The sequence below is a fragment of the Conger conger genome, chromosome 5 (genome assembly GCF_963514075.1).
Source record: "Conger conger chromosome 5, fConCon1.1, whole genome shotgun sequence".
Classification (NCBI taxonomy): Eukaryota; Metazoa; Chordata; class Actinopteri; order Anguilliformes; family Congridae; genus Conger; species Conger conger.
In genome coordinates, this window is record NC_083764.1 from 16,440,357 (window position 1) to 16,453,102 (window position 12,746).

The following is a 12,746-nucleotide window of genomic DNA, read 5'->3' on the forward strand; positions in this document are numbered from 1 at the left end:
TGGGGCTTGAACCACCAACCTTCCAGGTTGCACTGAAGCACCTTAGCCACTAGGCTATAGGCTGCTATATGTTTATGCATGTACACAGGCTTTTATGTTAATAGCGCATAGAAGCAACGCATGGAATGGTAAACTCATTCATGCACCAAAACTGAGACTGTAATAGTGGCATTATGGAATATTGTCTGATTCATTCAGAATTACATCTGTGAAATTATGACTCAGAAGGAGAGGGAGAATACAGTGTGGTGATGAAGGCGCTTGCGTGTGCCTTGTGCGAGCCGTCGATAACACGTCTCTTTTTTTTTTTGGTCCACTGTCCCCTTCAACAAAGTGTCATGGCTGTGACTGTAGTGTCATTGGGGTGTGTGGGGTTGGAGTGACATGATTTATTTATGAACCTGTAAACAGGGAGCACTAGCAGTTTTAGCTGATGATTTTCAGGGTTAGGGGTGAGAGAGACTAGGGGAGATAAGGTATTAGTAAGATTAGTACACCTGTAGAGCTATGCTCTTTCTTTAAAAACAAACATTTTTGTTAATTTTGTTAGGGACCACTGAACTCATATTACCGTGTAAGAAAAACCTATGTAATACTTATGATTTTGTCCATTACATATGTTTGCACATCACTTTAGCCTTGATCTTATGTACTTTACAAGTCTGTTTTCTTGGCAACCTCAGGAGTTTCCCAGGTTTGTCATTGTGTTGTTTTTCTACATGTTTCTTACATTAAGATTTTTCTGGCGACTCATTCCAAGTGTGTTTTACACTATCTGACTCACCTAAGATGAACTTGAGACTGGTCGAGAGTGATTAATTCCATAGCTGCCTGCTGGATCTTCAGTGATTCATCGCTTCTTCAGACGCAAACACTGGTGGCAGATGTTATACAGCTGTGTTGAGTTTTAAAAAATGTTTTAAAGGCTATTTATTACCCTGACAGAGAACTTACAATGAGGTCGCTTTCTGACCCCTCTATCCACTCCTCAATGTCCTGTCCAGGAAGAGACTCCTCTCAGCCTCTTCTTTGATGGGCATGTCGCTCGGAAGATTCAGTTCAATTCAGTTTTGTTTGTATAGCGCTTTTTACAGAAGACTGTCGCAAAGATGTTTTACAGAATAGCAGAAAGGCAAACATCAAACCTGAACCTCCAAAATAGCATGTGAGATTAAAAAAAACTCTCTGGTGGGGTGGAAAACCCTTGGACAGTGGTGAGAACAAAACTCCCCAATGGGAAGAAATCTCAGGAGGAACCCAGCTGCAGAGGGGGGAGGTAGATGGCTACTGGCCGGCAAGGTGTAACGGCAGATGATAGATGCTGCATGCATCTTTCTAAGATTGTCTTACTCAGACCCAGAAGTCATTTTTTTTCTGTGACTGACAGGTCAAAATGAGTCAGTGCATTCTGTGTCATCAGACATAGTTGACACCAGATTTCCGCTAGCAGAAATCCTTTCATGTAAACATGCACATGTTTTGTCCAGCCTCCAGCATGATAACCCGTTATTAAACTGCTTTCTCGTGCTTCCGTAAAGCTTTTTTTTTTGTTCTCAAAAGCAACTCCACACATTGCTGAGTTAATGATGGAATTCATTGTGAAAAGAGCTTGCTGCTTTTTGTACCGTAGTGGGGACTTCCAGTTTTGAGAGTACCGTCTGAGAGTGCCTTGTTAGGGCAAAGTCTCATACAGGCTGTGGTAGATTTCACTCAGTGTTCATAGCTTGTTGTTATCATCTCAATAGAAGAATCACGATTAACGGGTTTAATAGAATGGCTCTCCGGAGTAAAGTATTTTGTGCATTGTGTCTAAAGTGCAATAGAGTGCAATTTAGACAGTCAGGTACGATGTTGTTGAACATTGAAAGGCTTAAATCTGTGCTCTGGGAGCAAATTAAGGCTAGAAGAATGCTGTAACGGGAGAGGGCAGACCTATGAGAGGGGAGAGCACAAAACCTTTCCTTTTCTCGCCTCTCTATGGGCTCATTCCAATTGCTTATTTTTCTCTTTCTTTTCCGTGCTCCTGACCTGGATCGATCGAAGTCCACCACATTTAAGGACATTCTAATCCATTAAATGTACCTTCTAGGAGCTATAAGTAGAAGTTAAGGGCTTCCAATCTTTCCTTTGAGCAAGGAAACATTAGCGCAACCTTTGCGGGAGTATTTTTTCGGAAAGCCGGACGTATAAGTGATCAACCTGTGGATCCACCTCTCCCCATCTGCCACGTCTGTAACTGATGTGGTTACGTTTGAAGGACATACCATTTGCCTAATTCACTTTTCCTTAATTTTCCCTGTCTACGTTTCTTTATTCTTGCCTCTTTTCCTAGCCTCTCCCAATGGCTGGGGCGAGGAGTAGAAAAATGAGCGAGAAAAAGAAAAAAAAAAAGTCCAAAAATAAAGCGACTGGAATGAGCCTCTTACCTGCTGATAGCAAAGCTCTCCGTCTGCCCCCCGCGGGAAGTCTTCCATCAGCGAACGCGCCCGCTCTCTTCTCGCTGAACGCCAGGTCGCCGCGGCCATCCCAGACAGCAGGGAGGGCCTCCAGGCAGCTCCGCAGACATCCCAGACACGCGGAATGCGCCCCATTCATCAAAACCGCACGGATAAATCACTCTTTTTATCGTTTCATCCGTCCTTATCGGCGCGTTATGTGTGTAATTTAGACCGAGATCGGAGGGCGATTTTATTGTTGTGTGTGTTTTAGACCGAGGGGGGGCTGAGGAATGGATGTGCCAAGGCTGAGTGATGGCTGCTCCACTTTAGCGTAGTAACAGCAGGGCACATTTTGTGCTCTTTCTTCGGTTGTGGTGGTTCCCTTGTTGCATGTTCTATGCGTATGTGGCCAGCAGCACTTTTATTTCAACGGGCATTTACACAGAGGCCGGTTCAATTAAAACTCAACAAGCCATGGCCTGTGTGTGTGAGACGCTTGCATATACTTTATGGGTATCTCAGTTTATTCAGGGATCTGTCCGCTATTTGGCTGATGTTATTTGGCTGATGTTTTTACCCAAAGTGACTTGGATAAAAAGTTGATTAGACTAAGCAGGAGTCAATCCCCCCAAACGTTATTAAAGGCTGGCTAAAGAGGTCCAGTGAGAAGTGAAAGTGGTCGGAGGCGTCAGAATTTCATCCAATCAGGGTGTTTTGTAAATGCCTTGCATAATCAAATCAGCGAGAAAGGATTTATCCATTTTCTTTATTATATTACTGCAAGAGGCATTTCAACGAGGTGAACGTCAAGTGGAAGCTTCTGTGGTACTGTAGCCAGTAGCACAGCCACGTCCTTGGCTTTGCTTTTCGTTGTTTGTTAGCTTTTAATTCAATTCAATTCTATTTATTTTTGAATAGTGCTTTTCACAGAAGACTGTCACAAAGACACTTTGCAGAGTAACACAGAAGAGAAATACACATATCAGCCCTAAGCCCCCAATAGCATATGAGGTAAATGACTCCCTTAGGGAAGAAAAACTCTCAAACAGTGGCAGGAAACTCCCCGATGGGAAGAAATCTCGGGAGGAACCTGGCTATAGGGGCATGCCCATCCTCCACTGGCCTATAAGTTTAATGTATGAAACTAGTAGGTAAACAAGGTAATCAAGCTAGCTTCAAAAGATAGCATTCTTCCATTGATACCACAATTGAAGGTCCTTTGGGAAAAATAAATGTAGTCTATTCTATTGTATAGACAGCAGCAAATAATATGGTTGATCTATACATAACTAACATTCACAAGTGTCACTTCTAAGTGGTAGGTGGCCTTTGGGTCAGGGGGTAATGTACTGTATATCTGTGTAAATTTAACCCAAATACCTGAATTGGCTGCACATATATATCATTATATATACATACATACACTCTCATATACATATATATCATATACATCCATTTGTATAGGATCATTGGCTGTTAGTGTTCTTTCTTGGTTGTTATTCAGGTTTATTCAAGCAATAACTTTGCATGACTTTAGGGTTTATTACACACAGGGTGCAGACAGACGGGATTAGCATGCGTTTATCAAAAAGATTAAAGTTAGGATGGTGTCATATATCCAATTCAAAGGGGATTATTCAAATCAAACAAAAAGATTTCCCCCTTGTGCTCTTTTTTCCTGACTGTACATATATTTTGTTTGCTTAGCCAAAATACATCTGCGCTTCCCAAGCTCTTGGATGAGAGCATTATTGCCTCCGAAGACCACAGGCAAAAATGATGAAATATTGATGGTTCAAATGCAATCAGAACAAAAAATGAACTTAGCGTCCAGATTAGTTGGTCATTATATGGTCTGGTTTTTCTATAAACAGAAAACTGCTGGTCTTCAAACAGTAAAATTATTTCAAGTGCAAATTGAACTTCAAATTGCTAATTCTTCATCAAGGATGGGATATTTTGAAACCATATGAAATGTTTATACTTTTGTCTGTTACCATATGGGTTTACAATTTACATAGAACTCATCCAAGAAAGTATTTTACTCTAAGATATATATTACTCTATAATATTCAGCATGACGTGCAATCCTAAACATTATTTGCAGAATATAGAAGGTGCAACAGGTTTGTGTCTTAGCCTGGGATATTCTGGGTCTAAATAATGAGAGATTAGATAAAAACCCCAGTCACAGTTCAACAGACTTTATTTATGTTTTCTCAACATCTGCAAAGTCTGGGCCATCATAAATCCATTCCTGGATTAGTCCACTAAAAATAGCTGCTCACATGAGGGACGTTGTATGTGGGCTAAACCGTAAATAAACAAAAGTGAATTATTCTGGTCCCAAGTCAGAGGATTTTGAGGGAGTGGTTGTCGTTGGCTGGAATTGGACATTGGTCGGGGGGGGGGGAGGAGAGTGAAGGCTGCTATATTTAGAGCCATAATGGCGGACTGTCGAGAGGCTGTTCCAGTGGCTCTGCGCGGAGAGCGAGAGCCCTGTCCATCCGGAGGAATGAAATGATTAGGGCACAGCGGCAATCATGCCTCCTAAGAACTGAAGCATGCTCTAACAGGAACCAGCTCTAGCACCAATATCTAAAGCTGTCATTTCTGCCTGGGCTCCCTTTCTGCTGAAAATGGTCCAGGCTAGATGTGCCACGTGCTCTCCCCATTTCCCTGTGCTCACTAATGGGGGCTTTTTCTTGATGAACACCACTTAGGATGTGCCATCCATTGTGGCTCTGGGCACTCAAAAGCATTTTCTTCTTTGAATCCCTAGGGAGAATCATACCCCTTCTGACACATCGGTGACGGTCTGTCTAAACAGACACAGCCTCCTTTTTTTCCTGTCAAGATCTATAAGGAGTGTGTCTGTATTCAGTCAACATTTCTGGGTTTTAGCCTTCCCAACATTTCAATCACCAAAACTAATGGAAAATTGGGGTTTATGTAAAATAAATACTCGTGTTTGTCAAAGTCGAAATAAAGGTTTCCAGGTAGTACACACTACCATCTTGAGAATGGCCCAAAATACAAATAAGTGTGCCTATTCCCAAAATGCAGAAATGAGAACTGGCATAAAGTGGCCTGTGTTTAGTGTCATTTTATGACCGATTTTGATTGTTCCATGGAGCTACTGATGGGCTGGGCTCCCTGTATCATTATCACTGTCAGGTGATAATACTGAGGAGAACTGGCACTGCTGTAGAGTGGATTGTGCAGTTAGTTTTCACAATCTCAGCGATTTTGGCTTTACCCTGGTTGATCTGAATACCGTACACCATGTTCACTGTGTTGCCACCAGTTCATTATGATTAGGAATATTCAAAAATCCAGCCTTGGTGGCAAACCTCCAATTAATAAAAGAAGTTACCTCACCATCCAGTTAAGTTTCAAGAACAATAAATGAAAATCAGTTTGAACCCGTTTCAAGTAGGTGTCGTAAGGTGCATATTGAAATAAAACAGCATGTGTATACAGTGCATGCATTTCATAATAATTTTAATAATGTTTACCATGACACCTAAAAAAGATCACGCAGACATTTTTAATTGAGCACTGAGCTGCAAAGGAAGTTGAGTTTTAAGAGAGTAGGCAGCGCTTTGCAGATGCCTAGCTGTGATGCCGTGGTTAACCGTTGAAGGCTTGTTTTAGCAGAGGGGGGCTGGTGCCTGCACAGAAGAGCTGGAGTTGAGCAGTGTGTGGCTTACTGTACTGGGACTTCATTAGTCTTTCTGTCAGCATTATCTGCCCAGTCTGGAGGGGTCACCATTAAAATCTGCCCCCTCCCTTATAGCTGTAATACTCAGAGATGTGGTGTACAGTAAGGTTCCTTTTTCCTTTTTATTTTTGCAATCATTCTCTTTTAAGGCCAGCTGGCCGCATCAGTACGTATATTCTGAACCTTTAAACCCCCGTTGCGGCCACTGTACGTGTCAGGTTTTCAGCAAAGTCATTTGAATATGCGTAAGTTTCATCCCCCCAAGCACGGTTTTGAGCAGGAGAGAGAAGTTAAGACAGCTTTTCAACTTGTAACTATCAACAGGAAGTGAGAAAAACATCTGCTATAAAAAGTAAAAAAGAATGAATTCCAAATGCATGGTGTCTCTGGTGCAGTTGAAAAAGTATTGAAATATAATTTGTCAATTGTAGCATTTTATTTTCACTCATTAATACTTTTCAGAGCGTCAAGGCAGCAGAACTCCCATTCCTATAGCAGCGAAAACTGGGTGGGAAGTGTAATTAGAGTAATGAATGGGAGTTCATTCTGATCTGTATTCAGTGATGCACTGAGTCATTGAAAATCCCAGACTGTAATTAAATACTTTCACAAGCTTTTACCAAGGCAAGGGAGGAAGGACTGACTTTGGCTGTTGCAGTCCTATTTGGTATTTTACTGTTTTTTTTCCTGTAAATTCAGGATTTTTTTTTTTACGTCTACAAAATGTAAACAAACAAGTACACGTCTCCAGGATAGTCTGAGTAAGCATGTGGAGCAGTGATACTTGTTGTTTCCAAATAACAAGAAATTAGAACAAATTAACATGCTTCCAAAAATGCTGTGCATGCAAGCCAGAGGTAACAGTTTTCCTTGCCACTGTTGGCTTTGGCTTGCTTTGTGTGGATTTACGATGGGGTATACTGTGAAGTGTATTGTGACAAATCATTTGTAAAATGTGTTGTATAAATACATTTGATTTGAATTTGTTTTGAAACCAATGTGTTAGTATTTATTTGCTTAGCAGACAGTTATTTGACATTTTTGCATATATCATTTTTTATTCAATGGAATATTTATTGAAGGCATTTCTTGTTCAGAATAATCAACCTGGGGAAACAAGGGTAGGTGTACTCCTGGACATCCATAATATATTACCACTGAAGTTCAGTGCAATAATCTTTGGTTGCTCTCCATGATATGCTTAGAAAATATGGCATAGGTGTGTATTGTCTGATATCCACCAATGCTATTGCCGTTTGTGGTTTTTCTGCATCTTTTACATTTGTATAACCCACTTTACATTCCAGTGCTGTGATCAAGGCGAAATCAATACTTCCTGAAATCTGGTTTGATTTAATAAACCCAAGAACATTTGTCACTTCACACAACTGCAGAAACCACAAAGGCGCAACGTGAAGTGCTGCTCAAACATGTTCTCAAAAGGGCAGTCTGCAGGAACAGTTTGTTCCACTGACACAATGTGAACGGGCGTGCACCAAAAGATTTTACTTTTGCCAAAGCTGGGGTAGATTTTCCGTTTCTGGCAAATCTCTTGTCCTTGGGCTTGTCCGTAGGGGGCGTTTGTGGTTTGCACACAGTCAGTGTTTCGGTTGAACTCCTCTACCTCTGTGACCTGTTAAACCCACAGTGCAGCACAGTGTAAGGCTGCCACCTCCCTCTCAATATTTCCATTGGGTCTCTCATGCAAAAGCCAGAGCGAAGGCACGGGTTTCTTTTCTGCTTTCTGACTCGCGAAGGGTTCAAATCTCCTTCAAACCCACCGTAACCGCAGTATGTGTCATACCTTTGCATATTTAGATGATAACCTTTAATTTTGTTCTCTCTCTCTCAAAGTTGAAAGACGATATTTTGTAACATATCGCACAGGTTTAATCTTCAGAGACTTGATGATGTACTTGTGATGTGTGTTTACTGGTGTCCTCCAGGTTGTCAGGTAACCTTTGGAATGTCTGACTCATGACTGGTCCTGGGGTTGATCATCCAAATATCTGCCTTATTGACCTCTCCCTGACTGCAGTGGTCTCTGCAGAGAAGTGTGCTTAGTGTTACAGGTTGTCAAAGTAAAACCACTTAGGACTGTGGTAAGCCTGTTCGACCTTCAAATAAGTCATGTTCACTCGACCTGAAAACTAATGACCTACAGTTCCTTCCCTTCCTTGCAGTGTTCTTGTCGTACTATCCAAAGTAGTGCATTGAGTCTTTCTGCACTGGTTAGTGTTACATTATAAAGTGTTGCTATGACAATGGTGGAAAAAGTTGCACATTTTGTTTCAAAAGGCCTCCTTTCCCTTCCCCACAAAAATACTAACACCAATCCCAATTGACTTTCACTTACTCCTGACCCTAAACTATGTGTCTTCAGTTCAGTTCCCGTTTCTTGTCTGGTGTCGTTGGGCTCTCTTCTTACTTTGCGGCCATAGCAACATCAGTTCATAGGAGGATAGCTGACCTAGGCCGAACTGAGACTCGCTCTCTCCTTCTAAAGCGTGACCTGGTGTGGCTCTACTGGGGCTGTGCCAGAGGGCCAGAAACACTTCACCGGGGGAACGTGTGAAGGTGACGGTCCCCTTACAATATCCATATACAGCAAGGACACTGGTCATGGCCTGGCTGTCTTTTTCAGTCAAGCCTTTACGGCTTAGCGTAGAGCTACTCATTAGCCTGTATTCAGTGACCTTAACTAATGACCTTAACTTTGACTCAGTCATATATTTGTCATTGGCCTGGGTTCAGTCAACATGTTTCTCTAACTCTGTCATAAAAATTGCCTATTTGTAGGCCTATTTGTTTTTTCTTTTCTTCATAAACACAGACTATCGAGTTCAGCAAACACTGATTAACCAGTCAGTTATTAGTACACATTTAAATGAATAATTATTCATTCATGATAAGAACTTAACAGTCATGCACTGGAAGAAAAATATCTGTATAATATATGTGTGTTCGGATGGATCCAGTTTTGCATTTTATTGAAATACGCAATATGAGTACGATAATTCTAAATATATCTTTTGACTACCGTGAGTGTCAGTAAACTAGTATCTGAGCTTCTAAAATTACAGCAGACTGTGGTTGTATTTTAAAGAGAAGTAAGAAGTAGGAAGTATATCAATGAAATGGCCGTTGTGCTTGTTTTATGAATGGGTACTACATGCTACGCAGGAACCAGGAAGATTATTACATTTTCTCGTGCAAGATCTTTCCTACATAAAGTTAACCTAATGAGGCAGAAAATTACAACTAAGGATTACATCTGTGTCATCTCTGTGGCAACGGTTTGGCGTAGCTTTCGTCAGTTTGGGCCGAGATTATTGGTCGAAAACGTACATGCTGTGTGCTCTACAGAAAGTCAATGCAAATGTCTACCTCGGGCTTCTTTGTTCTTCTCCTCTTTCTTTGATCTCTGTTGGCACATATTAAACACACTAGTGGTTAGTGCACACGGTTCAGGGTAGTAGTTGTGATTACTTGCACTGAAATAGATTTTCAGCTGCCACAATGCAGTTTGAGTTGGCGTTACTTCCACACTAACGGCCACACGCGCACCCACACACGTGCATTCTCCCACACACGCGCGCGTGCTACCGAGCTCCTAGCACGAAGATTAGTGGGAGGCGCAACGTAGGCGGCTGTCTGTGTCACTTCTTTCCTGTGAAGACATTTTCCGTTTGTTGGGTGATTTGACATTTCAGACCGGGTTCTTCAGTGTTTGTGTTTGATATTATTTGCATTTAGCATCTCGGGTGTGTTTTTATGCTTCAGCCAGATTTCTGAGAGTTGCGTGGGTGCCCCTCCTTCCTCCACCATGCTTCCCCCCTCTCAGTAGTTCATCAATAATATAGCAGCTAATCCCGCCTCCAATCCACTCCTGACACCGGCCTTTCGGCCTGCCAGTCATAGTGCTAATGAGCTGCAGGGAATGCCATCAAAGAGCGGAAGTTGCTAGAAGACCTCCAGGTGGCAGAAAATTGTGAAACAATCAATCGTTCCTCTCCTGCTTTCAGGAGTCAGAGTATCGCTTGATCGAGCAGGGTTTTTGTGCGGTTGTCCGCATGTTTGTGAGAATGTTTTCTTCTTGCGGACAATTGACCATCTGTCGAGGAGGGTTTAACGATCATGAAACTGCCAGTTGGTAGTGAACATCAGTCTGACTGGTTTTGAGTCACGGGAGAGGCGAGAGACCAGAGCATGTTTGCCTGGATAAGATTATACTGTCAATATTGTCAGAGAAACTGGTGCAGATCTTTTCCTCTTCAAGTAAAAAGGGAACTATACATCTCGTGCAGCTCCTTGTATATCAAAAAAAGTGTGTAAAGTCAGTTCCTCTTTCCAGCATAGTGCTGTAATGGAATATGTTGCCAGATTTGTATTAAAATCCATGTGTTTGGTGGTGTATTTTACTGTACATTTCATATGTGTCAATTTGATCATTCTGACACTGATTCCAAATTATCCTGAAAATAATGACTACCGCAAGATATGAGCCACATGATGTTCTTATTAGGTCTCAATAGCTTGTGATTTGTATTTCATCCACTCACATTTTTTCCGTCTTTTCTGTCAGAATGCCCATAATTGCGTATACCTGAATGTTGGTACACAATCAGAACCCCATACTGTGGAGAAATGTTTACAATGTGCTCCTATGTCCTCTGCAGATGCTTGCGATATTAAGCCTTCATAATCATCTAGTGACTCTGGGCATGAGGCTGACTAAGATTAATCAGACACTGTTGTTAACTCTTGTTGCTTAAGGCACCCACCAGTGCATGGTAATGTGGTAAAGTAATGTGGAAATCCCACATATTACAAAGAGCTTTTGTCAGAGCTGGTTGACCAGCTGGACATTTATATTTTAAAAAGTAATGGACGGTTGTTTAATTCTTCCTCTCTGAAATGGGCCATTTAGCAAACCGAATTGTAATCTTTTATCGTGCCATATTTTAAAAACAGTGTTGCACTATAATGTGAAATGATGATCATTTTACACAAAGTACACCATGGCTGATTGCCGCGTCAGATTATCTAAAGTTGTACGTACGCTGATGAATGAAGCAAGCTCTTCACACGATAACAACTCAGAGTCCTGTATTTTTATTTTAGACCCCTGCTGGAGGTAAAGGATAGAGCTATAGATAGCCCGGTGTTTCTGTCACATGTCTCGTCTGTTACCATATTAAAAGCTACTATGACTCACTCTGGTTTCTGACCCACAATGTGGGAAGTCATGATTCATGCAAGCTGCATTTTATCAGGGCCCCAAAATATTCTAGCACACTGTCACTCCTTCATACACTGTGAAGTATGAAAAAGAGCCTGCTACTGCTCCCGTCAGTGCAGTGTTGTCTTTTTGGTGGAATACCTCCTGTGCTGCTATGAGACTACATTTGTAACCTACCGGTGACTGGAAATGTATTGCCACGGTGCTGAAGTGAATGGAAGTGAAGAATGATTTTGTCTGCTGAGCTATCATTTTGAGGTAATGCTGCATTCATATTTCTTCTTCCAGTGTGACAAATGTTTGCTACCTAGTTTATGTTTCATTACAGGAAGCGTTTTGTTTTTTTATTCTCAGTTAGTTCTAGAAGTATGGCTTTGAAGTTTTTTTTTTGCTGAGTAGTTTTGCTGACGGTATAGAACAATGCACAGCAATGCAAACACTGAAGTCGCAGCTTTTTGTGAAACATCAAATAACGTATCCTGGAGGAATCATATTTCATCTAATGGGCATTTACACCTTTGAATTTAATGTTAACGCTCAGATGACTAATATAGATGATTCACATATTTCATCACATTCTCCAGTTCTTTGAAATACCAGGTGCTTTGAGTGAACGTCATGCATGGTGTTGTGTAGTTTCCCCTCTCTGAGAAATGTCATTTATTACACCATCTTAATATGGCAGTAGTTACATTTGAAGTCATATAAATAAGCATGTTAGTATTAGTGCAATGTGATTCCGAGACATCAGTAGCACATCTATAAGGGCTCATAGGTCTCGCAACATAGGCGCTGTGCATTTCACGGCTTAATTCTGTTACCGTTTCCTTTGATGATGCTAATGGAGCATGGCATTATATTCCCTGTTTGTTGAGCCAAGATGGCAACCCCTGAGTGTGTTCTCTGTATTGATTTGCATGGCGAGCACTATATCCTATCCCTGTCCGGGATGAGGGGCGATGACGCGTCTCTGATCTTAACTGCCGTGATTGTAGATCAGATCCTTTCATCCTACAAGCGCAAAAGAGCGGAAAGTCTCACATTCTCTCAGCTACAGCCTTTCATGTCCTGTGGGGTTCATGGCGGAGATAACAGGGCACTGACGACAGAAGCTGCCGATGTGTCACTGACTCCTGGCGAGACGTTCATTTGAAAGCGTCGCATTATCAGATTATAGATGCTGTCAATCTGTCATATCAAACAGCATCATTTGCAAACAGTATCATTTTTAACAGAATCAAGCAATCTATGTTTGTGACGCTGTATTGCTTATAGTGATCAAAATGTTTTTCCATTTAGTTTTTATCTAATTATGTCAAATTTAAAAAACACTTCATATTAT

The 12,746-nt window shown here is 41.4% G+C and overlaps 1 protein-coding gene across 3 annotated transcripts in view; it reads left to right on the plus strand.

Annotated features, from left to right (window-relative positions):
- bach2b (BTB and CNC homology 1, basic leucine zipper transcription factor 2b) overlaps positions 1 to 12,746 on the plus strand; it is an 84,201-nt gene that overhangs the window by 35,292 nt on the left and 36,163 nt on the right. Inside the window, exon 1 of one of the 3 annotated variants that reach the window (XM_061241503.1) lies at positions 11,551 to 11,662. The exons of the other annotated variants lie outside the window; for them this stretch is intronic. The gene's annotated coding sequence lies outside the window, so the exon portion shown is untranslated. Of the gene's footprint in view, positions 1 to 11,550; positions 11,663 to 12,746 lie in introns of those variants that run through there. 3 annotated transcript variants of the gene reach the window in all.